We start from the raw sequence: 14,918 nt of genomic DNA, 5'->3' as shown, positions 1-14,918 counted from the left end.
TATGTATATATATATACAGTACATATATATATATATATATATATATATATGTGTGTGTGTGTGTGTGTGTGTGTGTGTGTGTGTGTGTGTGTGTGTGTGTGTGTGTGTGTGTGTGTGTGTTTAAAAAAACAAAAACAAACTAAGCCCTGTAGTGTTTGTCTCTGCATATTAGACTGTATATAGAGGAAAGGATTTTTACAATGTGCAATTACAAGCAACACTAGTAATTGCATATTAGGTCATTAATTTGTATTACTGAGGACTTAATTCTGAGGCCTAGTTTAGAATTTATCAAGTATTCTCAACTACCTTCAGAAATAATAATAATTAAAAAAAGATAATAATAATCTGATTAGAACACAAGTGTTATGTAATGCTGCTTTTAAGCAGTAAGGTACTACCAAACATGCTATTATTTATCCTGAGCTTAATGGTTTTTCCTGATGGCATGCATTTCTCTTGGGATCCTTGGAAAGCGTGGATCTTTGTCCCAAGAGGAAGTCTTTGAATGTGAGAACGGGGATAAAAGTCTTGAATCCTTCTGTCTGCGGAAGCCGACAACAATAACAGCCTTCAATGACACACATTTGTTTTGTTGTCATGTATATGCTATCACAAGGAGTTAAACAGGGAATCTAGGCAAAGGCTAAATTCTTTATTGGCCTGAGACAAGATTGCTGACTTGGGAAAAAGAAAGGCTGGCTGAAAAGAAAGATTCTTTTAACATCCACTAACATCCATGTCAATCTAAATGCATAATATTATTATTATTTTGTTTATTTATTTATTTATTTTATTTTTTGGTGAGAATCTATATGTTTTGGAGAAAGTTCATGCTGTCCTTTTCCAGAAAATAATGGCTGTCAAGCTCCAAAGACTTAAAATATAGCATTCAGTTACTTTGTAAATATCACAATAATAAATAACTAATCTACCTTAATAATTTATATGAATATCACACAAGTGATTGAGTTGGATATACCAAAGTAAATACCAAAGTAAATAAAAATATCTAAAAATACCAACAGTTAATTTTGTCTAAAATTTATGTTATTTTCTTTATTACTATTTTTTTTTTTTTCAATTATATTATATAATTGATATACTTAAGATAATTTTATTGTTAAATTTCAATTAAAATATTTGCAAATGGAGAAATTATACTGATCATTTTCAAGATCTTCAATTATTACTCATTTCATATCAATATTTTAAATTTTTAACAGCAACTTAAAAAATTGAGTACAGTATGTTGGACACGCTTAACAATCACGCTCAAAGAGAGGGAAATTAGATTTTCCCAGCATGCTTTGATACAGACTGTATAAGGAACATAAATGTTGAAATTATGGGTTATTTTCTGTGTTTTTGCACAAAATATAGGAGATCTGTTAATGCTGAATGTTCTAATAAATAATGGAATTTATAGGGGGGTTGTTGCCATTTTGGAGACCAAGAGTAGACCAGAAAAATTAAATACATCAAATACTTACTTAAAGCCCATGGTCACTATCTACCTTTGTTTTATGGAAAAGAGCAGTTTTTAGATTATGCAAAACATCTCCTTTGTGTGCCACTAAAAAAAAGTAAGTTATACCGGTATGAGTTTAGAAGGGCATTAAGGTTTTATCAATTGGCTGAACTGTTCTTTTAAAATTCATCGTGTTTCTTCTGACTACTTTTCTGGATGCTTTCAATGAAGCTGGCTTATCAAGAGTGGATGGCAAATTGCAGGTTGGGAAGGATGCCAGTGATTCTACTTGTTTAATTGTAAATCAAAGGTAGTTTATAACCCATTGTCTTCTGCAGCTCTAATTTCGGATATTTTATTGCTGTCGTTTGGCAAGCAAACTAACACTGCAATCTCCCTCTCTTTTCCTCCACTGCTTCTTTATTCTGAGATTCGCCTTCATGTCCGTGGAGCCCTGGCCGTGACCCTCTGCCCTGGCGCCACCGTGACAGGGAGCAGATGTCCAACTCTGCTAATGTGAAAACAACTGTTCAGACACCTGGCTTGAGGTGGGCCAATCTCATCTCCTCTCTTCTGTGTACCCACAATCCACTTGCCCTATTGACTGGTTCAGCAGCCATGTCAAACGCCTAAAGCAGCCACGACGTCTGGAGATGAGAAGTTATTTCTGTTGCCATAGTTACCACACCCTTTTGGACACACTTAAAGTTGTCTGCCTTGCAGGTGCCTTATGGTGAAAGAAATACCTGGGTTTTTAGTATTTCCATGATATGTTAGAACATCTGGGCATCTTTTTTTTTTCTAAAAGATTATGGCTTTGATTGGAATGAAACCATCAGTGATTATGTTTAGCTGCCAGGAGATCTCACCTGGAAAAATGTTTCTTTTTCTCGCCTCTCGCCTTATCTTCTAATTCTTCTGTAGTATTTCTTGGAGGCATCAAACTCAGTCAGATAAACAAACAACACTCTTGCAACTGCTTCAGCAAAGTTATGCAAATGAATGATGAGGTGTTAATTATATCAGGTAGGACATTAAAAGATATGTTATTACGTTGTATATCTTTATTGTCTAATTTTCTGCTTAGTATTCATCACGCTGTTTTGCAATGTACATATACAACTGTTCTGTACAGTGGAAGCCAGTATATCAGGGTTCCACCAGCTTTCTGATGCAGGACAGGATCATATAGTCCCATATTCAGTTTGGATTTTGATTAAATTATTGAACTGTGCTCTGATTGTATAGTTACATTGATATCAAGTAAGCCTTCGCGTCATCTCCTTCCACAGGTGTAATTCACATTGTGTCACTCTCCCAATCTTTACAGTGTATAAAAACGTATATTTAGGTGACTGGCATTGTGATCGCTTGAATATACAACTATATGTTCAAAATCGTATTCCTTATCATGCTAATATCCCATCATTCATGAAGCATCATGTGTGTCTGCTGATTCCTCGTGATTGGCTAAAAGTGCAGCAGGTGACGTCAACATCAGTACCAGCCAATTCTGCAGAGGGCATGTGTGTTTGGTAACATCATGACTGATTGGATGCAGTACATGCACACTTGAGTTTTGTTTTTTAACCAAAAATTCTATACAGTTTAGATGTCTGAAAACTGCCTAACTTGTGTCCACCCACCCAAACCATTTTTTACCTGCACAATCAAACTCAAAACCACCAATTGGGTGGAGAACCCACCCAGTCTGGCAACACTGATGATACCACTGCTTGATATTGCGCCAACTCTCATCTAACTGTCAACTGATTAGCAGTGAGACTAATCAGATTGCCCCCTAGTGTATTGCTAAAGATTTGCTTGCTTGTATTCATAATTACTGGAGTGTACGCCTCTGAATTAACAGGTTCAGGGGGACGTGCCCCACAGGTTGAAAAACCCTGAGGTATATCAAAAGGCTCATAAATTCAGGTAAATTAGTCCCAGGTGAGGGACTATTGTGATAACGATTAAATGAGATAAATAATAAATATTGAAACAGACAGTTTTTTTTTAAATGAGATGCTTCATGTGAGCTTGTTTTATGAGCGAGTCATTGAATCATTCATTCAGCCAATTTGTTCAAAAACACTATTTAGGAATGAAATGTGTTGCTTGGAGAAACGCAGTGTGTGTTGACTTCTGTTGGACTGTTTCCACTGGTGGAGAACAAAAAAAAAAATAATAAAAAAAAATTGAGGAAAAGGCTTGTTCCAACTAACAAAAATACATTGTTTTACTAATTTTCTAATTAGGTTATGAAACTGTTATTTCTGAATGTTCTTAGAACATTTAAAAACTAATTTTTTTTTTAATGTTCTAAAAATGTTATGCAATCATTAAGGGAACATTTAATTTCATAATTTTGAAAACATTATGGAAGTGTTAAATTTGAATACTCTCACACAACAATAACATTTAAAAATGTAAAAAATATATAAAATAAATAAATATTTTGATGAGCATTCAACTGATACATTTCAGAAAAGTTCCATGAACGCTTGTATTGCTTAAATTATACACTATGTTCTTCTTGTTCTGGTACTATGAAAAGATTCCTGCGGTGCGAAAGACAAGTCTTGCAGATGCTACACACACACGCAGACAAAATCACTAAACAGAACCCATCACTCCAACTTCCCTACTTGAGTTTGTATGTTGTAATTTGTCACAAGATAACAACCCATTGTCTCAAACTCACCCACACACACATGCTCACACACACAAACAAACTCAGTCAATGTGTGTATTCTCACGCCAGTGGAACCGCCTCTTCCTTTCATTTGGATCATCATCTGGCCAGTGCAGTGAAATACTGTTTTGCTGTAGGGGAGTTTCTGTCAGTTCTCTATTGTATATCTGTCTAATGACAGTGATATATCTGTCTAATGACTTTGTAGGTTCGTCGTCAGGAGGAGACGGAAAGAAGCGCAAAGGCTGTCTCTCTTGTTAGACAGGGACAATGGATGAGGTGGGAAGGTCTGGAGAGGAGAAAGCTTAGCTGGAGGGAGCTCTGGGAAATGGAGGCAAGCAACATCAGCTTCATCATCAGAGCCACCTATGATGTGCTCCCATCTCCAAAAAACCTCAACCAGTGGTATGGCGAGGACCCTACTTGTGCCCTCTGCCCAACTCCAGCGACTCTTAAGCACATCTTGGCCGGTTGTAAGACCTGCCTCACACAAGGTCGTTACACCTGGAGACACAACCAGGTCCTCAAGAGTCTGGCAGCAGCTCTTGAGAGCCAGAGGAATACCACTAACTCCCTGCCCCCTGAGAGCGATCGATTCCATCACGGCCCCAACCTGCATTCATCCGAGAGGGGCAGAAAAAGCCCAAACATCCCCCTACCAAAACAGAAGCTGGACAGCTAGCCATGGCCGGGACTGGAAGATGCTAGTTGATATTGGCCAGCAACTAATCTTTCCACCTGAGATTGCAGTCACCACCCTCAGACCAGACTTGGTTCTCTGGTCCCCTTCATTGAAGACTGTTTATATCATAGAGCTTACAGTCCCATGGGAGAATTCAACGAATGAGGCCTATGAGCGCAAGAAACTGCGCTATATAGAACTGGCAGCAGACGCTCAACAACGAGGGTGGAAAGCGAAAGTCTATCCGGTTGAAGTGGGATGCAGAGGTTTTGTGGCTTCTTCTACCATCAGATTGCTGAAAGACCTTGGCATCCATGGACAGGCTCTGCGACAGACAATTAAATCAGTCTCTGAAGCGGCCGAAAGAAGCAGCCAGTGGATATGGATTAAAAGGAAGGACCCTTGTTGGGGCTCAAAGAGCATCAACATGACCCACTCACTAATCCCCCCCAATCTATAACCCACTTTAGAACCCAGGTCACAACCCTCCATGAAGAGGGTGAACAAGGTATGCGGTCAGCTCTAGGCTTGACTCAGGGAAGAGGACGCCTCCTGCCTTGCATAGTCCCGTGGGCTGCGCCAGTTTAAACAACTAGGCAATTTTCATGATTGGGCATGGGACACAAGCTCAGGTTTGATCACCCTGTTGCTGGGCCACCTTTGATGAGGGTGTTTAGTATTGAAAGGCCGAAACACCCCATGATTCAAAGGCATACTACTGATGATGTGTCCCAAATTTACATCTTTCCCATATCTGAGGTACAGCTCCCACGCCACTCTTAACATCAAGGCAAACCTCATGTGCATACCATCCATTGGCACAATGGACAGTTTAACATCACGTCCCGTGTTTTTTTATTCTGAATATCTGGACTTGTCCAGTGACCGCTGTGAAAGGACAGCTGACAACATAGGAAAGTCTGTGTGACAGCTTGGAGAGACTGCTGACTGGAGGGAATAGTCCCCACTGGGGCTGTCATGGGCTAGCTACCCATGGCGGCAGTCTCCGACGCTGCTTCAGTTTGTTGGAGACACCCGCTAAATGCTACAGAAAGTGAACAAAGGAACATACCCCCAGAGCCTGCGAGAGCGCGGGGGCGCAAGATGGCTCAATGACTGACAGCATGGTTACAGACTCAGGAACGGACATGACTCCTACGAGCAAGAACACGGCACATGAGACAACCACAGCAGCAGCTGGACATTCTCTTCAAGTGTGCACCTGTGGCTGGGCGAAAATAACATCATTCAGGGGATTGAGGACCCACCAAGGGAAAGAGAGGGTGCTTGAGAGAGCAGAGACAAGGGCCTCGCATTGACCAGTACTTCCTACGAAGCAACCAGTCAAATCAGTCGATTGAAGCACAGCGACGGGGAAAAAAAACCAAAGTTCGCAGAGCATCAGTACCAGTGTCCCTGAGGAGGATAATACAAGCACAGAAATGCCGGTGGAGGAACCCACTCAACCACAGAGACCTCCCAAGGAGGAAAAGATCAAAGGGCACAGACCGAGTGTGAAGTGGCCCAAAGCTGTTGAAAAGAGAGAGTGGGAAATAACCAATAACGACCTGACAAAAATCCTGGAGCAACAAGTGGGCACAGCAGAGAAAAAGCTGGAAAGGATGGTTGACATCATCTACCACTATGGAGAAGAGCGCTTTGGAGTAAACGCTAGGAGAAGCAACAAAGCAATATCAGCACCAGCCAAATCTAGGAGGCAGCAAGAGATCGAAATTCTGGTCAGAGAGAGAGAAGGCAGCTGAGAAAGCAGTGGAAGAAGGCCTCTGATGCAGAGAGAGAGAGGGTCTCATGCTACTCCAGGGGGACATCAAGTGTCGGTTGGCAACCTTGCGAAGAGCAGAGAACCTGAGGGAAACTTCGCAAAAAGAAGGAACACACAAGAACACGGTTCTACAAAAACCCCTTCAAGTTCGTTTAAAGATCTCTTCGCTAAGGAAAAAAGCGGAATCCTGAAAATTCCCAAGGAGGAACTGGGAAGAACATCTGGAAAAGGGCAACCATGACCCAAAAAAGGCACGAACAAATAGTTATCCCACATGACATCCCACCTATTCAACCTCCCGAATTCAATCTGGAGACTGGCCCTCCAAAATGGAAGGAGGTAGAGAGTACAGTACGGCGCGCAAGATCAGCATCAGCCCCTGGGCCGAATGGAGTACCGTATAAGCTCTACAAGAACGCACCAGATGTGCTACGCTATCTTTGGAGGCTCATGAGGATAGTGTGGCAGAAGGGAATAATACCTAAGGGGTGGCGAAGGGCTGGAGGGGTGCTAATTCCCAAGGAGAAGGATGCGACAGACATTGGTCAATTTCGGCCAATCTGCCTTCTCAACGTTGAGGGAAAAATCTTTTTCAGCGTGATAGCACGGAGGTTGTCCACCTACCTGGAGAAGAACAAGTACATTGATACATCCGTACAGAAGGCCGGCATTCCTGGGGTCTCTGGTTGCTTGGAGCATACCATGATTGTTTGGAGTATGTTTGAATGTTTGGAGAATGTAAGAATGGTCATCCATGTCATTTTCCTTGACCTGGCTAATGCCTTTGGATCAGTTCCCCATAACCTCCTCTGGGAATCCTTCAACTTCTTCCACGTTCCAGCATCTGTCACTAATTTAGTAAAAGCCTACTTCGAAGACCTGCAACTGTGCTTTACAACAGCCGACTTTACAACATCATGGCAGCGCGTAGAAGTAGGCATCATGGCAGGCTGTACAATCTCACCCCTGGCCTTCACAATGGCCATGGAGGTCATCATCAGGGCTTCAAGATGGGTGGTGGGGGGTGAGCGAACTAAGAACGGGATCCGCCTTCCACCTATCCGAGCATACATGGATGACATGACCACTCTGACCACTACTGCAGCATGTACACCAACAGGCGGCTACTTGGTAAACTGCAGGAGAACATCAAGTGGGGCCGGATGAAAATCAAACCGAACAAGTCACGAAGCATCTCAATAGTTAAGGGACAGCTTAAAAATGTGAAGTTCTGTATTGGTGATGACCCAATACCAAACAGTTTCTGAGCAACCTGTCAAAAGCTTGGGTAGATGGTACAACGCAAGCCTCGGAGACAAAGACCAAGTGCAGCAAGTAAGGCAGGACATTACCAATAGTCTGGAAGACATCAACAGTACCCTACTGCCAGGGAAGCTCAAGCTCTGGTGCCTGCAATTTGGACTTCTCCCTCGGGTAATGTGGCCACTCACTGTTTATGAGCTCCCAATAACAACGGTGGAGAAGATGGAGCGAACCATGACTTCATACATCAAGAAATGGCTCGGCGTCCCACGCTGTCTGACTAACATCAGCCTCTATGGCAAAGGGGTCCTTGAACTGCCTATCACAAGCCTCACCGAAGAGTACAAGTGTTCTAAAGTGAGACTCCAGATGACTTTGAAGGACTCCAGAGACCAGACCATCAGCAATGCCGTTCCACTCCTGGTAACCGGACGGAAATGGACACCATCTGACGCGGTGCAGCAAGCTACCTCAGCCCTGAAGCACAGTGACATTGTAGGGCATGTCCAGTTGGGAAGAGGAGGCTTTGGCCTTACGGCAAGTAAGCCAACTTGGCGTAAGGCCTCAACATCAGAAAGGAGGAAAATGGTGGTCGAGGAGGTTCGTCGTCAGGAGGAGACGGAAAGAAAGCGCAAAGGCTGTCTCTCTTGTTAGACAGGGACAATGGATGAGGTGGGAAGGTCTGGAGAGGAGAAAGCTTAGCTGGAGGGAGCTCTGGGAAATGGAGGCAAGCAACATCAGCTTCATCATCAGAGCTACCTATGATGTGCTCCCATCTCCAAAAAACCTCAACCAGTGGTATGGCGAGGACCCTACTTGTGCCCTCTGCCCAACTCCAGCGACTCTTAAGCACATCTTGGCCGGTTGTAAGACCTGCCTCACACAAGGTCGTTACACCTGGAGACACAACCAGGTCCTCAAGAGTCTGGCAGCAGCTCTTGAGAGCCAGAGGAATACCACTAACTCCCTGCCCCTGAGAGCGATCGATTCCATCACGGCCCCAACCTTCATCCGAGAGGGGCATGATGAGTTTAATTATCCCCCTACCAAAACAGAAGCTGGACAGCTAGCCATGGCCCGGGACTGGAAGATGCTAGTTGATATTGGCCAGCAACTAATCTTTCCACCTGAGATTGCAGTCACCACCCTCAGACCAGACTTGGTTCTCTGGTCCCCTTCATTGAAGACTGTTTATATCATAGAGCTTACAGTCCCATGGGAGAATTCAACGAATGAGGCCTATGAGCGCAAGAAACTGCGCTATATAGAACTGGCAGCAGACGCTCAACAACGAGGGTGGAAAGCGAAAGTCTATCCGGTTGAAGTGGGATGCAGAGGTTTTGTGGCTTCTTCTACCATCAGATTGCTGAAAGACCTTGGCATCCATGGACAGGCTCTGCGACAGACAATTAAATCAGTCTCTGAAGCGGCCGAAAGAAGCAGCCAGTGGATATGGATTAAAAGGAAGGACCCTTGTTGGGCTCAAAGAGCATCAACATGACCCACTCACTAATCCCCCCCCACTCTATAACCCACTTTAGAACCCAGGTCACAACCCTCCATGAAGAGGGTGAATAAGGTATGCGGTCAGCTCTAGGCTTGACTCAGGGAAGAGGACGCCTCCTGCCTTGCATAGTCCCGTGGGCTGCGCCAGTTAAACAACTAGGCAATTTTCATGATTGGGCATGGGACACAAGCTCAGGTTTGATCACCCTGTTGCTGGCCACCTTTGATGAGGGTGTTTAGTATTGAAAGGCCGAAACACCCCATGATTCAAAGGCATACTACTGATGATGTGTCCCAAATTTACATCTTTCCCATATCTGAGGTACAGCTCCCACGCCACTCTTAACATCAAGGCAAACCTCATGTGCATACCATCCATTGGCACAATGGACAGTTTAACATCACGTCCCGTGTTTTTTTTTATTTTGTGCAGCCACAGTTCATTATATCCTAACAAATGTTACCTTAACATAGGGAAATGTAAGGTTTAACAAGCTTAGACGTTCTAAACCTCAGTGTATGTTGTGGACATAAACCTCAAATCATGCGATCAGATGTATGAGTTTTATAAAATTATTACGCATCCCTCTGGAATACTTGATTCTGGTCAATCACGAACAGGGAATGTTCTCAAAACGTTCTGCCAAGGTTCTCTCTTCTTCGTTTGGAGGAATCCGGTGTTTTTTATAATGTTCTCAAAAAGTTAGGAACAAAAATAAGTGTTTTATTTCTGCAATATTTTAGTTGGAAGTTCATCTAACGGTTTTTAAATGTTACTGCTTGTTTAAGAACGTTCAGAGAACATTCAAGTAACATTCCCATAATGTTTGCAAAAAAAATGATATAATATGTTGTTTCATTGTTGTTATAATAAGAAAAAAAGAAGAAATTTTTTTGAATGATTGCATTGAAATGACCTCGTGGCTTTTAAATATTACTGTAATATTGTTGTATTGTCATTCTTGTCATTTCCTCATTTACATTGCGTTTACTTCGATGTGTTGTGTAAATTTAGGTCTCTCTCTGCATGGTCAGCGATGGCCAACCAGCTTTCATGCACAAATCTGTCGCAGCAGGTAATTGTGGGTAGAGCGCTGTAATAAACTACATCCAGTAGGTTTACAGTAGCTGCAGCTGTGCACACATAGATTATGTCACTGCTGTTAAAGTCCCACAGAGTGCTTGACTCTGCATATTTTTTTCTAACTTTGAAAAGTGAAAAATGACTTTTCTCTACAGAGGACAGATTAATCTATTTTTTATATGTGTTTATAAAAGATGACTTGTCGTTAATCACAATCCCAGGTTATTCATCAGGGACAGAGAAGCAGGGGAATCTGGCTAATTTACGGTGTTTCTTTATTGCTTTTTGGATGATATAAACTGTTCTGTCTAGGCTAAAATGTATGTTGCTTTATTCTCACCTTAAAGATTGGTTTTGTGTGTAAAATGTAGGATTTTAGTTGCAAGTCCAACTCTCTCGGTTTGGTGGCAGGTTGCTGGCAAACAACCTTTTACTTTATGCCGTAAGCTCATAAACACTTCAGTGCAAACTAGCAACATTTTAAAACGGAATTTGCATGCTGAACTTTTCTATCAAAATTCTTTTTACATGGCAGACTTTAAAATTACATAAATAATAAAGCAACACGATCTAAGGTAACAAGAATTTTGATTGAATTTGGCTTGCAATCTTTCTCCCATTACTCTGCGGCTGCAGTATGTTTTGGTTATTGGTTTCTGCTCATTTACTGTATGAGAAAGACACAAATGCTGTGCATTAGCAATCAGAGCATTGTGGAGCTGGCCAATACAGTGAGCAAACTATTTATTCCATTATCACCAATTATAAAGTTGGTGATATAGTTGCAAATATGGTTATTCTCTGACATTACCCAGGTGGCTTTGCTCAAATGTGTTTCTGCTCACTGAACACCTCAGAAGATTTCAATCAGGTAATTACCTCTAAGAAAATATAATGCAATAATAACCCAGGCATGTGTTTCAGCCAAATTGGCATAATCAAAGACTCATCTGGAAAGGAGTTTTCTTTCGCATTTCTCCCATCAAAAGCATTTTGATTTGTGTGTTGTATCCATTTATAATGTTTTTCTCTAATTTTATTTATTATATTAATATAAAAAAAGTGTTATGGATTATATTGCTTAATGGATATTCTGTCAGAGCTTTCAAGCAGCTGCAAAATAATAGTTCATCCAAAAATGAAAATTGTAGCAAATAAAAAAATTATGAGTTTATATCTCGCAAATCTGAATTTATGTCGCAATTCAATTTTTTTCCCAGAATTCCTTGAAACAGTATGAATTGTAAAATAAAAAGTCGCAATTACTTTTTATTTTATCCTATGGCAGAAACAAGCTTCCATATAATAAAGCTCACATTTTTTTTTCCAAGAACGACAGAGGCAGAGGGCTGGGCCATGGAAGAGTTTCTACCGGGTCACACAAACATTCTGGGAAGAATCTTAGACATGACACTCTGTTATTTATTGTACGCTAATGATTATTCTAATTATTATGTATTTTCGTTTGTTGTATGAGATTGCTGGAGAAACTATTTGATGATTTCATGTAAATTAAATGTACAATTAGTAAATGTATGATTGTTCGGATCTGTCCGTAAGAATATTTTCAAAAACATAACCAGTCCATGGTGTAAAAAAAGGGTTGGAGACCCCGGGTCTAAGGAACAGACTAATTTAAGTTTTTTTAATTATTTAAGACATTCTTTTGAGGTTACTCTTTTGAATGAATCGACTGATCCAGTGCATAAACCTGATCTGAAAGATTCTTTCACACACAAAAAATGACATGAACCTGAGCATTTAATTACAGAATGTTCATTTGTGGTGAACTATTGCTTTAAAGAGAAGACTTTTCACTCAAATGAAGTTTAAAATGAATTCACAAAGTCTGGAACTGAATCAGTCTAAATGTTAATGCATTTGAATAGATTTATTGGACTGACACACTCATATGCATGCTCTACAGATTATTTTGTTTGTGTTTTCTGTTGTTTTATAGCTAGTTATTTTTTTTATAATTTCATAATGATGGGTCTGTCCCATCCTGTGATGACCAGCTACAAATTATAGCTACATTGGTCCCTAATTGCCACTTTTTCTGTCAACTGCGAGGACATGCACTCAAGGCTAAGTGGTGCTCCATAAATGGCCTTGTTAAAACTCTGTTCTCTTTATTATGCTAGGTAGTGCTAGAGTGAAAAAAAATAAATATAATAATAATAAATAAATAAATAACAAACTAGATCTAGATCTCAATTTCAGTTAATAAAATATCACTTTTCCTGGCTGTCTGAACTACGTTTAGTGGACCAACATAAGGAGACGATAATGTAAATTTTTCAAAACCTTAAGTATTAAAATGTCACGTTTTTTATTTGTTTGATTGTTTGTTTGTTTCATTTTTTTTAATCCTACGCTATTCAGACTTTTTTGTGTGTGCATGGTGAAGGATAAAACTGTTGAAAAAATGCTATAGCCTTGCACTAAAGAAGTAAAGACCCATTAAAGGGATAGTTCACCCAGAAATGAAAACCCTGTCATCAACTGTCATCATTTACATTAAGTTTTTCCCAACCTGTATAACATATATTCTGAAAATAACATATTCTGAATAATGTACTGTATGTGGCCTAACAGTGGACTTCCATAGTATGAAAAAAAAAAAATACTATGGAAGTCGATGGGTACCGTAAACGGTAAACAGAGTGTGTTCAAGAGAAGAAAGAAACTCACGTAGGTTCAGAACAAGTGCAATGCAAGTAAATGATGACAGAAATTTCATTTTTGGGTGAACTATCCCTTTAACACCAAGAATGTTAACTTTTAAGATAGCTATATTATCTTTATTAAAGAAACGGAAAGTATTGTGACAAATTGTAGCATTATGTAAAAAGAGGAGAGGAAGGAATCTTGGGTTTGCGGGGTCAGCTTTGAGAACATGACATGGGGTCTGCCGCCTCTTTGTTGAATTCTGGCAATCTTCTGTATAATGTGTATTGTGTAATGTGGCGGACAAAGCAGTGGTCTATTTATACCAGGTAGGCTCAGTTAACCATGCTTTACAACTGCTATTGAATCAGAGGGACAGATAAGGAGGTTGATCATTTGAAAATTGTGAAACTGAATTTCTTTCTCAAGGAACGTTGAAGTGTGTAGGAGGAGGGTTTCCAGAGATCGTGTGATGTTCGTTAAAGCTCTTTTGAGAAGGCTAAAACATCTGAAATGAAAAAAAAAAAAAGTTTCAGTACTTTTGTGATTTTAATCTAACCTAATTTTAGGCTTAGGAGGCCTTGCTGCCATGACAACCTCTGGAACACAGTGTTCTGTTTCATTACCGCATTTGTTTGTGGGTTATATGGTTTCCTTCCTTCCGTTTTCAGAGAAGACTACATAGTAGCGTATGTCACTTATCTAAATCATTTAAAAGAAAACAATGTACAGCAGGAGAGAAAATTCACTAGATAGGATGTCTTAAATATCTCACTTGTTTCTCCTACACAACGATTTGATTGGATGATTGGCAAATGACTTTGCTTCTTCACAAACTATGTTCAAATGATGAAGATACCAAAGTGTATCAAAAGTCCCTAAGCAATGCTAGTGCTTGTAGGAAAACCATTATATATCTGCCCTTCTGAAAGCGTCTCCTACTGTCAAAGAATGGATTTACATTTTCAATCAACCGTCTGCTGTTTTTGTTCAGATCGATGAGAAAATCGACCCATATTTTTACGCAGCAAACACACCGAGTTGTAAATGTGAACTGGTGGATCAAACATTTAAGACAGTAAAATATATTTATATGTTATTTAATTAATATAATAATTGATTGATAATAATTATTTAAATTAATCTAATAATCAATACATTTTTAACTCATCCTTTTTCTTAAAAATGGTTTCAAGGCTAAAATGTGAAGTTGATCATTTTATTAAACATTTTGTTCTTTTTGTATCTGAACTGTAAATCATTCTTTTTACAGTCATTTTACATTTTAATATGTTACCATAGATATTGCCCTACCCCGCTCATATGGTATTAATTTTATTTGTGCAGGTCTTAAAAAGTCTTAAATTTGAGCTTAAAAATCCTGCAGATAAACTGTTGTAAATGTACTCCCTTTTTATTTATTTATTCATTTATTTATTATATTTATTTTACTGTGTATAAATTCAAACATTTTCAGCAATTCCTTCCGATACCAAATTATCTGAACTGTGTCTCCAACATAAATTTTTTAAACATGTATAATTTAACTATATCAGCCGTTCTTTCATATATGACGAATATGTATTTCATCCTTTTTTTATTAGAAAGTATTAGTAATTAAATGAGAAACACCTGGGGAATAAAAGTTCATTTTTACACTTCCTAAGTTAATTGTGAGGCAAGTTTGCAATGCAGTTGCTAGTTGGTTGCTAAGGTGTTCTGGGTGGTTGAAAAGTGTTTACCAAGTCTCTAAGTTTAAATATG

Source organism: Cyprinus carpio, chromosome A15, assembly GCF_018340385.1.
Source record: "Cyprinus carpio isolate SPL01 chromosome A15, ASM1834038v1, whole genome shotgun sequence".
Classification (NCBI taxonomy): domain Eukaryota; kingdom Metazoa; phylum Chordata; class Actinopteri; order Cypriniformes; family Cyprinidae; genus Cyprinus; species Cyprinus carpio.
This window is presented reverse-complemented; position numbering follows the sequence as displayed.